We start from the raw sequence: 12,486 nt of genomic DNA, 5'->3' as shown, positions 1-12,486 counted from the left end.
AAACCCATCTTCCAGGCTAGAAGGGGAGGTGACCATTTCTGTGCACAGGCGTGGAGGGAGCTGCTTTGGAAGTTTTCACTCCTGGAAGGCAGGTGCCGGGCAGGCTCCATCATGGGCTACACTGGTTCCTGCTTCCTGAAGGCAGGCACTGAGGCCCCTGTGATCTCTGAGGACCACTGATGACACCTGGAGCAAGGGGATGCTGCCCAGGTCAGGGCCAAGCCTGCCCAAGGCCTCATATCACAGAGGGAAACACATCATGGCTCAAAACAGAACACTTCCAATTACAGTGAGCAGACCTTTTGGTCTGGAGGTGACCTCTGCCCAGACCTCTCCATTTAAAGGGGAGCAAAGCCAGGATCCACCTTCCCTGAGCCTGCAGGTTCCTCCTGTGAGGCTCATAATTTGGGATGTGCATCCTGAGGAGGTAGAAAAGCCCTGGAGAGCTGAGTCCATTTACCTTGGACTCTGATTGGTGTGTATGCTTTGGGTTTTGACAACTGAAGTGCAAACAAAATGATACAGAACCTGGATCATTATTTTCATCAATAATAAAACCTATACTGGATTCTATAGCCTGGTCTGGTTCAGACTTTGCAGTAAAAATGAAGTAGGAGGAAATGAACTCTGCAAGGAGAATCCACAAACCCCACTGTGTCTCTGGCTGTGGTAGGGAATGATTAAAAAAAAAAAGGTAGACAAAACTTCATACTTTCTTCTATTGCTTGAAAGTCTTCACTGTCTTGCTCTATTATTTCAAGCATAATGTACAGTGTAAATTTCATGATTTTCTGTAAAAGTAAATTTTACAGATTTTTTGTGACATCTTGATCAACTCCATGGCCCATTTTTATACTGGTTTAATCTTTTCTGTCTTTATTAATTTTAAATAAGAGCATTAGCTCTTTGCCTAAAAATTATATTTCATTTATTACAATTTTTGTTTCTCTTATAACTTTGTGATATTTTAAAGTTAAAATGTTTTTATAATTTAAGTTATATATTTTGTCTATGGCATGTGTATTAATGTCAAGCTGAGAAAGTGCTTCACTCCATCTTTTTATTTAGAGATAAATGATACCACATTTTCTTCTAAAACCTTTGTGGTTTTATTTTTAAAACTGTGCTACTTAATTCTCCTGAAATCTATTTTCATATAAAAAATGAACTATAAATCCAATTATGTGTTTTTATAAAGAAAAGGTGAGACTGTTTCTCAACCACATTTATTGAATATGGGATTCAATATAGGATAAATATGCACCTAAATAAATCCAATTGCTTGCACTAAACAAAACAAAAACATATTGTCAAGTAAGACCATGCAATGGGGAAAGAGGAAAAATGATATAATTATGGGAACTTAAAGTTTTGCACTCAGAGAATATTATCATTACTATATATATAATTAATTAATATTGAATGTTAATTTTTAAATGGGGAGCTGATAAATAGGAGGAGGATGAAGAGGTCAAAAAAGGAGGTGAGAAGTCAGCCTTAAACCTCTAACAATAATTTGGGATTAAAAGCTGTATGTAAAAAATCCATTAAATCTATTGAATAAGAATATACAGGATCCTAGGGCTTCCCAGGTTGACACTAGTGGTAGAGAACCCACCTGCCAATGCAGGGCATGTAAGAGCCATGGGCTCCAGCCCTGGGTCAGGAAGATCTTCTGGAAAAGGGAATGGCAACCCACTCCAGTATTCTTGCATGGACAATCCCCTGGACAGAGGAGCCTGGTGGCCTAGAGTCCATAGGGTCACAAAGAGTCAGACACGACTGAAGCAACTCAGCACATATGTATACAGGATCCTGATAGTTTTGGCGTAGAAAAGAATGAAAATAATTTATTTCAAAAGAGTGAAAATAGAAAATTCAAATGGTTTTTATAAGTTAAAACAACAGATAAGAAGATACATTGTATATCAGAGGAAAGTTTATTATCTATTGGAAATATGTTGAGTTTTTAGTGCAATGCCTGACTTGGATAAGTGCGCAAGAGGTAATTGACAGTGTCATGGTTGCTGTTGTTACTGTTCAAAGTGCACACTTTTAGCTTTATTTTTTAAATAAAATATTCACATTTACTTTATTAATTTATCACTTGATAGACACTTTAACTGTACTATTTTGCTATAATGAATAATGCTGTTTTGAATATTCATGTACAAATTTTCACGTAGACATGTTTTTAGTTCTGTTGGGTATGTACCTAGGGGTGGAACTACTGGGCCATATGGTGACTCTATGTTTAACTATCTGAAGAACTGAAAAGCTGTCTTTCCAAAATGACAGGACCATTTTACGTTCCCATCAGCAATGTATGAAGTTTCAATTTCTTCATGTCCCTGCTAACATTTGTTACTGTCTTTTTTACTTATTATCGACTGATTGTGAAGCTTCCCTGGTGGCTCAGTGATAAAGAATATGCCTGACAATGAAGGAAATGTGGGTTCAATACCTGGGTTGGGAAGATCCTCTAGAGAAGGTCACGGCAGCCCACTCCAGTATTCCTGCTGGAGAATCCCATGGTCAGAGGAGCCTGGCAGGTTACAGACCACAGGGTCGCAAAGAGCCAGACATGACTGAGCAACTAAGCACAGTGAGTGTAAAGTAGTAGCTCACTGTGGTTTTGGTTTTCATTTCTCCAACAAATAATAATACTAAGTATTTTTTTTTCAGATGTTTATTGGTCATTTATATATTGACTTTTAAAAATGTATTTTCAAACCCTTTGTCCATTTAAAAAATTGGGTTATTTGTCTTTTTTACTGATAAATTATAATAGTTGCAAATTATAAGATTTATTAGTATTTCATCCCATTCTGTGAGTTGTCTTTTTGCTTCCTTGACAGTATTTTTGATGCACAAGCATTGTTATTATGAAATCTAATTGATCTATTTTCCTTTTGTTGCTTGTGCTGTTAGTGCTGTATCTAAGAAACCCTTGATTAACTCAAAGTCACAAAAATTAACATCTGTGCTTTCTTTTAAGAATTTTATAGTTTCAGCTCTTACATTTATGTCCTTGATTCATTTAAGGATTTTTTTTAATATGGTGTGAGGCAAGGGTCCAATTTCATTATTTTATATGCATATATCTGTTTATTCCAGCACTGTTTGCTGGAGAGGCTCTTGTTTCCCTATTGAATTGTCTTGGCTCCCTTGTTGCAATTAACCATGAATGTAAAGATTTATCCATAGACTTGTGAGTCCATTCCATTTGTGTGTATGGATATCCTTTTGCTAGCTCCAACCTTCTTAATTGCTATAGTTTGTTTGAAATCAAGAAATGCGTTCTTCAACTTAGTTCTCCTTTTCCACCATGGTTTTGGTTATTTGAAGTTCCTTGTGTTTTCTTCACTTCATATTAATAAATGTTTTATTTGGATTATCTTAATTTACCACCAAAGAAATACATGTTCTCCAGCTGGAGGGATGTATGTAAGTATCTCACATTGTTTGAGAATGGAATGTGAAGCCAAGTGGGCCTTAGGAAGAATCACTACAAACAAAGCTAGTGGAGGTGATGGAATTTCAGTTGAGCTGTTTCAAATTCTAAGAGATGATGCTGTGAAAGTGCTGCACTCAATATGCCAGCAAATTGAAGACTCAGCAGTGGCCATAGGACTGGAAAAGGTCAGTTTTCATTCCAATCCCAAAGAAAGGCAATGCCAAAGAATGCTCAAACTACCGCACAATTACACTCACCTCACAAGCTAGTAAAGTAATGCTCAAAATTCTCAAAGCCAGGCTTCAGCAATACGTGAAGCATGAACTTACAGATGTTCAAGCTGGATTTAGAAAAGGTAGAGGAACCAGAGGTCAAATTGCTAACATCTGTTGGAACATCAAAAAAGCAAAAGTGTTCCAGAAAAATATCTACTTCTGCTTTATTGATTATGCCAAATTCTTTGACTGTGTGGATCACAATAAACTGTGGAAAATTCTTAATGAGATGGGAATACCAGACCACCTGACCTGCCTCTTGAGAAATCTGCATGCAGATTAGGAAGCAACAGTTGGAACTGGACATGGAACAACAGACTGGTTCCAACTAGGAAAAGGAGTACATCAAGGCTGTATATCGTCACTCTGGTTATTTAACTTATATGCAAAGTACATCATGCAAAATACTGGGATGGATGAGGCACAAGATGACATCAAGATTGCCGGGAGAAATATCAATAACCTCAGATATGCAGATGACCCCAACCTTATGGCAGAAAGTGAAGAGGAACTAAAGAGAAGAAGAAATAAACAGCCTCTTGATGAAAGTGAAAGAGAAGAGTGAAAAGTTGGCTTAAAACTCAACATTCAGAAAACTAAGATCATGGCATCTGGTCCCATCACTTCATGGCAAATAGATGGGGAAACAGTGCCAGGCTTTACTTTTTTAGGCTCCCAAATCACTGTATATGGTGACTGCAGCCATGAAATTAAAAGACACTTGCTTCTTGGAAGAAAAGTTATGACTAACCTAGACAATACATTAAAAAGCAGAGACATTACTTTGCCAACAAGGGCCAGTCTAGGCAAAGCTATGGTTTTTCCAGTAGTCATGTATGGATGTGAGAGTTGGATTATAAAGAAAGCTGAGCGCCAAAGAATTGATGTTTTTGAACTGTGGTGTTGAAGAAGAACTCTTAAGAGTCCCTTGGACTGCAAGGAGATCCAACCAGTCCATCCTAAAGGAGATCAGGCCTGGGTGTTCGTTGGAAGGACTGATTCTGAAGCTGAAACTCCAATCCTTTGACCACCTGATGTGAATAACTGACTCATCTGAAAAGACCCTGATGCTGAGAAAGATTGAAAGCAGGAGGAAAAGGGGATGACAGAAGATGAGATGGTTGGATGGCATCACCAACTCAATGGACATGAGTTTAAGTAATCTCTGGGAGTTGATGATGAACAGGGAGGCCTGGCATACCACAGTCCATGGGGTCACAAAGAGTTGGACATGACTGAGCGACTGAATGGACTGACTGACTGATTGTCTGAGACAATCTGCACTGATGCTCAGTATCTTAGTATAATTAAGTGTCTTCCTTTTTATCCCCAAGGAGCCCTATTTTGAAAAGCAAATACTTGGGCAACCTCATTTTAGGTCACATCAGAGCTGCAGTTCTTTCAATATCCAAGTAAGGAATTGAGTATGTTAGAGAAGTAGGCACAATCCATTACCCACTCCAATTTCATGGCTTTTGAACCTATCCTTACTTCAGCTTTTTGAGATAAACTTATCAATCATTTATAATGTCATCTCTCATAGGATATCCTCTGAGTTAAAGTAAAAATCGATCTTTTCACTGACTCTGTCCCTTAGGACAAAGCATGGAGAAAATGTTTATTTAATTTCTCATTTTTATCTTCCCAAGATTATTACATTTGGAAATGCTTTAGAATGTGTGTTAGTTGCTTAGTCGTGTCTGACTGTTTGCAACCCCATAGACTGCAGTCCATGGGATTCTCCAGGCAAGAACACTCGAGTGGGTTGCCATTTCCTCCTCCAAAAGGAACTATAGAAAGAAAGAACATGAAGTCACTCAGTCACGTCTGACTCTTTGTGACCCCATGGACTGCAGCCCACCAGGCTCCTCCATCCATGGAATTTTCCAGGCAAGAGTACTGGAGTGGGTTGCCATTTCCTTCCCCGTGCTTTAGAATAGTATTCATATTTAAATATTTTCTTATTATGGCCATAAGAATTTACATAAAATATTTACACTTAGCAAATAAGCTTTTTAAAATTATACTCAACAATGTGCTATGCTGTGTTTGGTTGCTTGGTCGTGTCTGACTCTTTGCTACCCCATGGACTGTAGCCCACCAGGCACCTCCGCCAGGGGATTCTCCAGGCAAGAATATTGGAGTGGGATTTCATGCCCTCCTCCAGGGGATCTTCCCAACCCAGAGATCAAACCCAGATTTCCCGCGTTGCAGGTGGATTCTTTACCAACTGAGCCACCAGGGAGGCCCATACTCAACAATACCCAGCAGTAAATAACACTTAATTAAATTTTAGCATTGCATTCATCAAGTATGATACAGTAACATAGACAATAAAGATAAATTTGGCAAAGACTTTAACTATGTAATCGACCTTTTAAAGTGAGTAAAGGGTGGAAAACACCCAAGGTGAAGTATAAGAAGAGCAGTTTAATACTCTAGAGCAAATAAGATGAGGAATTTATAGCTACAGGAATTTGTGTATAGGTTGTTTGGTTTTACTTTTTACTTGGAAAATTAAAAATTATGGAGGCCTGGAAAAATATATGAATACATAGTTTTCTAGTCCAATAATTGTGAGAAGAATGTTCGTGAAATAGAAATCAAGGAAGAAATATTTGAAATTTCTATTAAATATTTTAATTGTATTGGGTTTTGGTTTCCTATCTGTCTTTGGACATTGACTTAGAGAAGTGTCCTTCAACATAAAAAAAAAAAGTAGCTAAATAACAAGACATTATACAGCAACTTACAAGGGGCACTGGCATGTCCTGTGATATGAAGAAATAAAAAAGTGAAAGTGAAAGTTGGTCAGTTGTGTTGGACTCTCTGCAACCCCATGGACTATATATTCTTTACCAACTGAGCTATGAGGGAAGCCCTTAGGTTAAATAATATTGAACCTGTTTTCCTGTGTGTGGGGGGAGAGAATTTATGAAATAAACAACCACCAATGTTGAGTACCTGAGGCACATTCAACAAGATTTTGGATCACTGTATTATTTTAAAACTCTAAAACTTATTTGCTTATTGCAAAAGTCTTGTTTTATTTAAGGGGACAAGTGTTTTTATATGAAAGAGAAAAGATGAAGAAGGAGAAGAGAGAACGAGGATGCATGGCTCTTTTGTGTCTTTTCTTTTCTGTTGGGAATATTTTGCTTCTGTATTTCAGACAATTCACCAGTGGATTCTCAACAAGGTCAAGAATGAAAGGAACATAGGTGCCCACTGTTAGAGAAACCCGGAAGAAGCCTCAGGATCAAGTCATGAACTTAGTAAACACTTAAGTTTGCTTTTGAAGACTGTGTTAGTGGAAGTGTGAATTGAATATGTATTGAGTTCCACAGTTTTTCAAGTTAAAGGTCACTTCTAAAGCAAAAGATTTCTCCTTGACTCTCCCCACTCTACACACATTCTCTCTCTCTCTCCCTCCTGTAAGGTGACATTCGTAGATAGACAAAAAGATTTAGTTTCCAGAATTTATGTCATGTACTGAATGTCTTAAAGAAATGCATTGCAGGCCATCTAATTTCACATCAGTGATGATATTAGGAAGAAATGGCAAAGACTGATAAGGATTGAAGGATGCTGTATAAATAACCTGACCTGAATTACCAAAGAGATATTCCAAGGTCATTTATACAGTAGAATAAAAACTAGTGTAGTATACTGGGTTGGATAGAGTGTCTTGCTCACAAAGAATTAAAATTCACTTTATTACTCTATGTATTTTGAGAAGTATGACATTTCTTTTAAGTAAAATCTACCTTGCTCTAAAATATATCATTGACAAATTATTATTATATAGCTAATATATTTAGAATAAATGCCTATCTTGATCAAACTATAGAAACAACTAAAACAAAAATATTCTATTCAAGCAACCAAATGATCATTTATCCTATGTAAGCCAATGCATAGAGACACAGTCATGTTAAAAGTGTAGCCCTTATCCACCTGCAATTAGCTTTGTGGTAAAAATGACACCCTACTCAGTTATTCATTCATGATGGAAAATGCACACAAAAGAAATTTGGGAGCTAGAGATAGCTATTTCTTTTTATTATGGCACTTGAGTCTACTGTTTAATTGTTAGATATAATACCATTCACTGCCCCTGGAAACAATGACAACTTTCTTTTCCACCTCTGCAATTGCCTCATGAATCAAAGAGCTCTGGTAGGCTGCAAAAGTAATAATAATAAAAATGCACCATAAATCTCTCTAAGCAATTATCATATTTCATGCCTTATTATTAAATGGAACTTTGAATTTTTCAACTTAGGTAGAATGATGATTTTATGTTGCGTAAAACGTCTTTCATGCAAATGTATTGCAATATGATATTTAGGGGGAGGGCACACGAATTCATAAGGGGACTCACCTCATTTGTGATAAAGAAGGCTGAAGGCAGGTGTGTGTACTGGTCCTTCAGTATACATTCCACCTCCATTCCACCATGCCTGGGCAAGCAGTATTATCCCAAAGGAGGCAAGTCCTTGACTTCCCCATCAGCTCGTCTAAACCATTGTCTTGGAGAAATGGATTCAGGACTGTTTTAGTATTCTGCATCAAGACTGAAAACACTATGAAAATATACTGCTCATTTCCTTTTTTTTAGCAACCCTAAGGTAATCCTTAAGAATCACAACTTGTAGAGAGGGAAAAATTACCCTTTCATGAAGCAAAATAAAACTTTTGACAGTTGATTTTGAAACACATCTTTCTTATGGGAAATTAGAGTGGGGACATTGTGAGATACAATAGACAGTGCTCTTAATAACATCATGAAGCAGCAGCAAAATGGGCATCTACAGTAATAGATTGGTTCTTGCATTTTGAATAATTTCCACTTGTATATATAATGCTTGCCAAAGTCTGAAAAGCGCTGCAACAGATGTTAATAAATGCTTTTGGGTTGACTAAATTTTAAAAATTTTTGCATGATTATTCACACATGACAAATTAGAAACTATATGAGATAACACTATATATATGGTCCTTTTTCTCTTAAGCATTCAAATCTAAGACCAAATTCTGAAAACAAAATAACCAGCAGATGTCATATTTCAGTCTAGAGTAGATACATTTGAAGAATTCTAGACAAAGCTTTATACAAATAAAGATTCATACTGTGTGAATCATGGTGTCTGCCAATATGCTACTTCATATTGACAACAAAAGTAATATCACAAAGGCTTTGGAATACCTTGAAGGGTGTTGTGGGTACTACTGCCCACTGAAATTGTGTGTGTGCTTGTGTGTGTGAGAGACACAGACAGAACTAGAGACAGACGGAGAGAAAGAGAGACCTCCACCCTTAATAAATATATACAGTCATTGTTATTTAGTTTATAGAAATCCATTCTTCTACTAGCATGGTAGAACTGAGACTAAAATTTTGCATGAGGATAATTCTCATTATATTTAATGGGCAATTTTAAAGATTGGAAAGTATCATTTAACATTATAAAATTCCAATTAAATGACTTTGAAAGAGTTGTTATTCTTGTAAATTTGGTTGAAGGATATTGTGCTATAACAGCTTTACATGAATGTGACTGTATTTAATTCCTACCACTGCTTTGTAATATATGCACAATCATCCTTACATAAGGAAATTAAGAGGTAATTAATTCTAATACCTATTACTTGCCAAAGAAAACACTGTCTGATTTTGTAAAGGTACACAATTTTCTTAAAAACATCAATAATACTTTGAATAGGCAACTTACATATTATATCTGTATATGTGACTTATAAATATATATGAAGTATTCAAATCACCCATAAATGCATGTTTGTTATTATTGGTCTCCTCTTTTATGTTCTTAATGATATATCATGAAATTCAGTACCAAAGCAGAATAATACAAACTGTGACACACAGGAATACAGTTCTTTATCAGATTCTTGATGCCAGGAGGTTAATTTGAAGGGCACTGAAACTTTTAAAAGAACTAGACTGAATCGTTACCTTATGAAGTGAATGCGTACTGGTTTGTCATTTGTACAGGTGCTGTTTGTCTCTGAGTCTCTGCCTGACCAGTAGAAGCTGTTGGTCAAATTAATGAACCAGGCTTCCCTGGTGACTCAGATGGTAAAGAATCTGCCTGCTATGTGGGACACCTGGGTTTGATCCCTGGGTTGGGAAGATCCCCTGGGGAAGGGAATGGCTACCCGCTCCGGCATTCTTGCCTGGAGAATCCCATGGACAGAGGAGCCTTGTGGGCTACAGTCCAGGAGGTTGCAAAGAGTTGGACACGACTAATGATTCTAAAGCTAAAACTCCAGTACTTTGGCCACCTTATGCAAAGAGTTGACTCATTGGAAAAGACTCTGATGCTGGGAGGGACTGGGGGCAGGAGGAGAAGGGGATGACAGAGGATGAGATGGCTGGATGGCATCACTGACTCGATGGACGTGAGTCTGAGTGAACTCCGGGAGTTGGTGATGGACAGGGAGGCCTGGCGTGCTGCGATTCATGGGGTCGCAAAGAGTCGGACATGACTGAACAACTGAACTGAACTGAACTGAACTGAAGCTGCTAACACACAATTAATGAATCGCTCCTGCAGGCTAGCAAAGCACCTTCTGTGTTTATTTTATATAGTGCTCGTCACTATAGGGAAACTACTTACTCACACCAATTAGACATTAGCTACAGGTATTGGTCTTCTTAAACATCTTCCCTAATAAGGATTTATTGCAAGATGAATACTATAGAAAGTAAAATAATTGTTATGCTTGAGACAGACTCCCTAAGCCTGCAAAATTCTGACTATACTAACCCACTTCTTGAAAGAAATTTGTGTGCATGTTCTACTCAGTTATTAAGATAATGTATGTTTATTATGAAATGCTAAACATGTGAGGAGAAAGGAAAGCAACCTGTAATTTCCCCACCCAGAGATAACGTTAATAGAATGAACATCTATGTACAGACTTTAAAACTAGGATTCTACATTCCATTCTGTTATTACTTGAACATTTGTCCTTGCTAATACATGTTGTATGTCCTCTAAATTCTCATTTTTCTGACTTTATCATCATTTATATGGCAGTTTTCTGCTGTTAGACATTTAGGTTATCGTTTATTTTCCACTCATATTATAAAATGTGATAAACATATTTTGATGTAAATCATTACATTTATTTCTTATTTCTTTAGGGCATATTCCTAATGCTATTGCTGGGTCCAAAGATACAAATATTTACTGTTTCGATCTATATTGACAATTGCCTTCCATAATGTTTGCAAAACTTTGCAGCTTTGTCATCAGTATAAAGATGCCCATTTTCCAACATCTAACATTCTAACAAGGAATATTGCCCTTTTCAATCACATTGTTTTGGAAGCAAAACTCATATTTTGCTGCTTTTAAAATTAGAATCTTTTACTGTTAAAATAATACAATATTTTCATGTGTGTGCTTGCTGTTTGCTTTTCCTTGTATGTATCATCTGTTCATACTTTGCCCCATTTTCTATTCTAGTGTTGACACTTTTCTCATTGACTTATATGAAGTTAAATCAAGGAAGAATAAAGACAATGGCATTGTGTGCATTTTAGACTCTGTATTGTGAGCATTCACTCAGGGGCAAGTTACACATACTAAAGATCAGGAAATAGCTGATTGGTAGAGTCTGTGCACAAGTAACTGAGATAAAAATTTAGATTCTTTTATTTAGGAAAAAATCTCTATCCTTGAAATACACTTGAAAAGTGAAGGCACAGCCTGTCTTAAACCATGTTGTCCAGGGTATTTTAAAGGATAAAATAGCCTCATAATAATAATGATAATGTTAATAACAGCTAACATTTACTCTGAGTGTATGTATGAGGTACTTACCAAGTTCTTCACATTCTCAGAACCATCCAATAAGCAGGCAGTCTTTCTATTTAAATTTTATAAACAAAAAAGCTGACCCTTGTAAGGTTACATGAATCTCGTATTAAATTTAACTCATGTACTTTGGAGAAGGCAATGACACCCCACTCCAGTACTCTTGCCTGGAAAATCCCATGGACGGAGGAGCCTGGTAGGCTACAGTCCATGGGGTTGCTAAGAGTCAGACACGACTGAGTGACTTCACTTTCACTTTTCACTTTCATGCATTGGAGAAGGAAATGGCAACCCACTCCAGCGTTCTTGCCTGGAGAATCCCAGGGATGGGGAAGCCTGGTGGGCTGCCGTCTATGGGATCGCACAGAGTCGGGCACGACTGAAGCGACTTAGCAGCAGCAGCAGCATGTACTTTACGATGTTTATGCTACTCTAAGTCACACTTTTTAAAAATCCCTCTATATCTGCATTCATTTTTCCACATTTTTGCTGCTATAGTACAGAAACTCAATTGCTTTGTCTTTTGATCAGGCATCATACTATTATGATTTATTAGTTCTCATAGCCATTTTGTAGGTTTCTAAGGATTGTGTTTATTAATATAAAGGGTAATGATTACTGAGAATAAGCACAGTTTTACCTCCATGTCTGGAACCCATTTCTCTCATGTGGCCTGTGGATGAGTTCTGAAGTAGAGGTCAGGTCTACATGTTGATTCATTCAGTCTGACTGGAAAGAAAAGCATTTGTGCCCAGCTCTCTATTTAGGACAAAAGTTGGAGTTAGTCCTCCATCCCAACAAGGTATTACTAAGTACTGCAGATTTTCATGGCAGTTTTAGACTCTCTAAGGACATGCCTGAAATTCTCAGGTGACGGACATTTGTGGTGAGGTTGGTTGAGGTGTTT

General features: G+C 37.2%; 1 long non-coding RNA gene across 1 annotated transcript in view; it reads right to left on the bottom strand.

The window, feature by feature from the left end:
- Window positions 1-11,803, bottom strand: part of LOC123329212 — a 38,728-nt gene extending 26,925 nt beyond the window's left edge. Inside the window, exons 1-2 of the long non-coding RNA XR_006544551.2 lie at window positions 11,586-11,803; window positions 8,117-8,264 (exon numbers count right to left, since the gene is read on the bottom strand). This is a non-coding gene — a long non-coding RNA (uncharacterized LOC123329212). The remainder of the gene's footprint in view (window positions 1-8,116; window positions 8,265-11,585) is intronic.
- Window positions 11,804-12,486: the final 683 nt, after the last annotated feature.

Source organism: Bubalus bubalis, chromosome 14 (assembly GCF_019923935.1).
Source record: "Bubalus bubalis isolate 160015118507 breed Murrah chromosome 14, NDDB_SH_1, whole genome shotgun sequence".
NCBI classification, from domain to species: Eukaryota; Metazoa; Chordata; class Mammalia; order Artiodactyla; family Bovidae; genus Bubalus; species Bubalus bubalis.
This window is presented reverse-complemented; position numbering and strand designations above follow the sequence as displayed.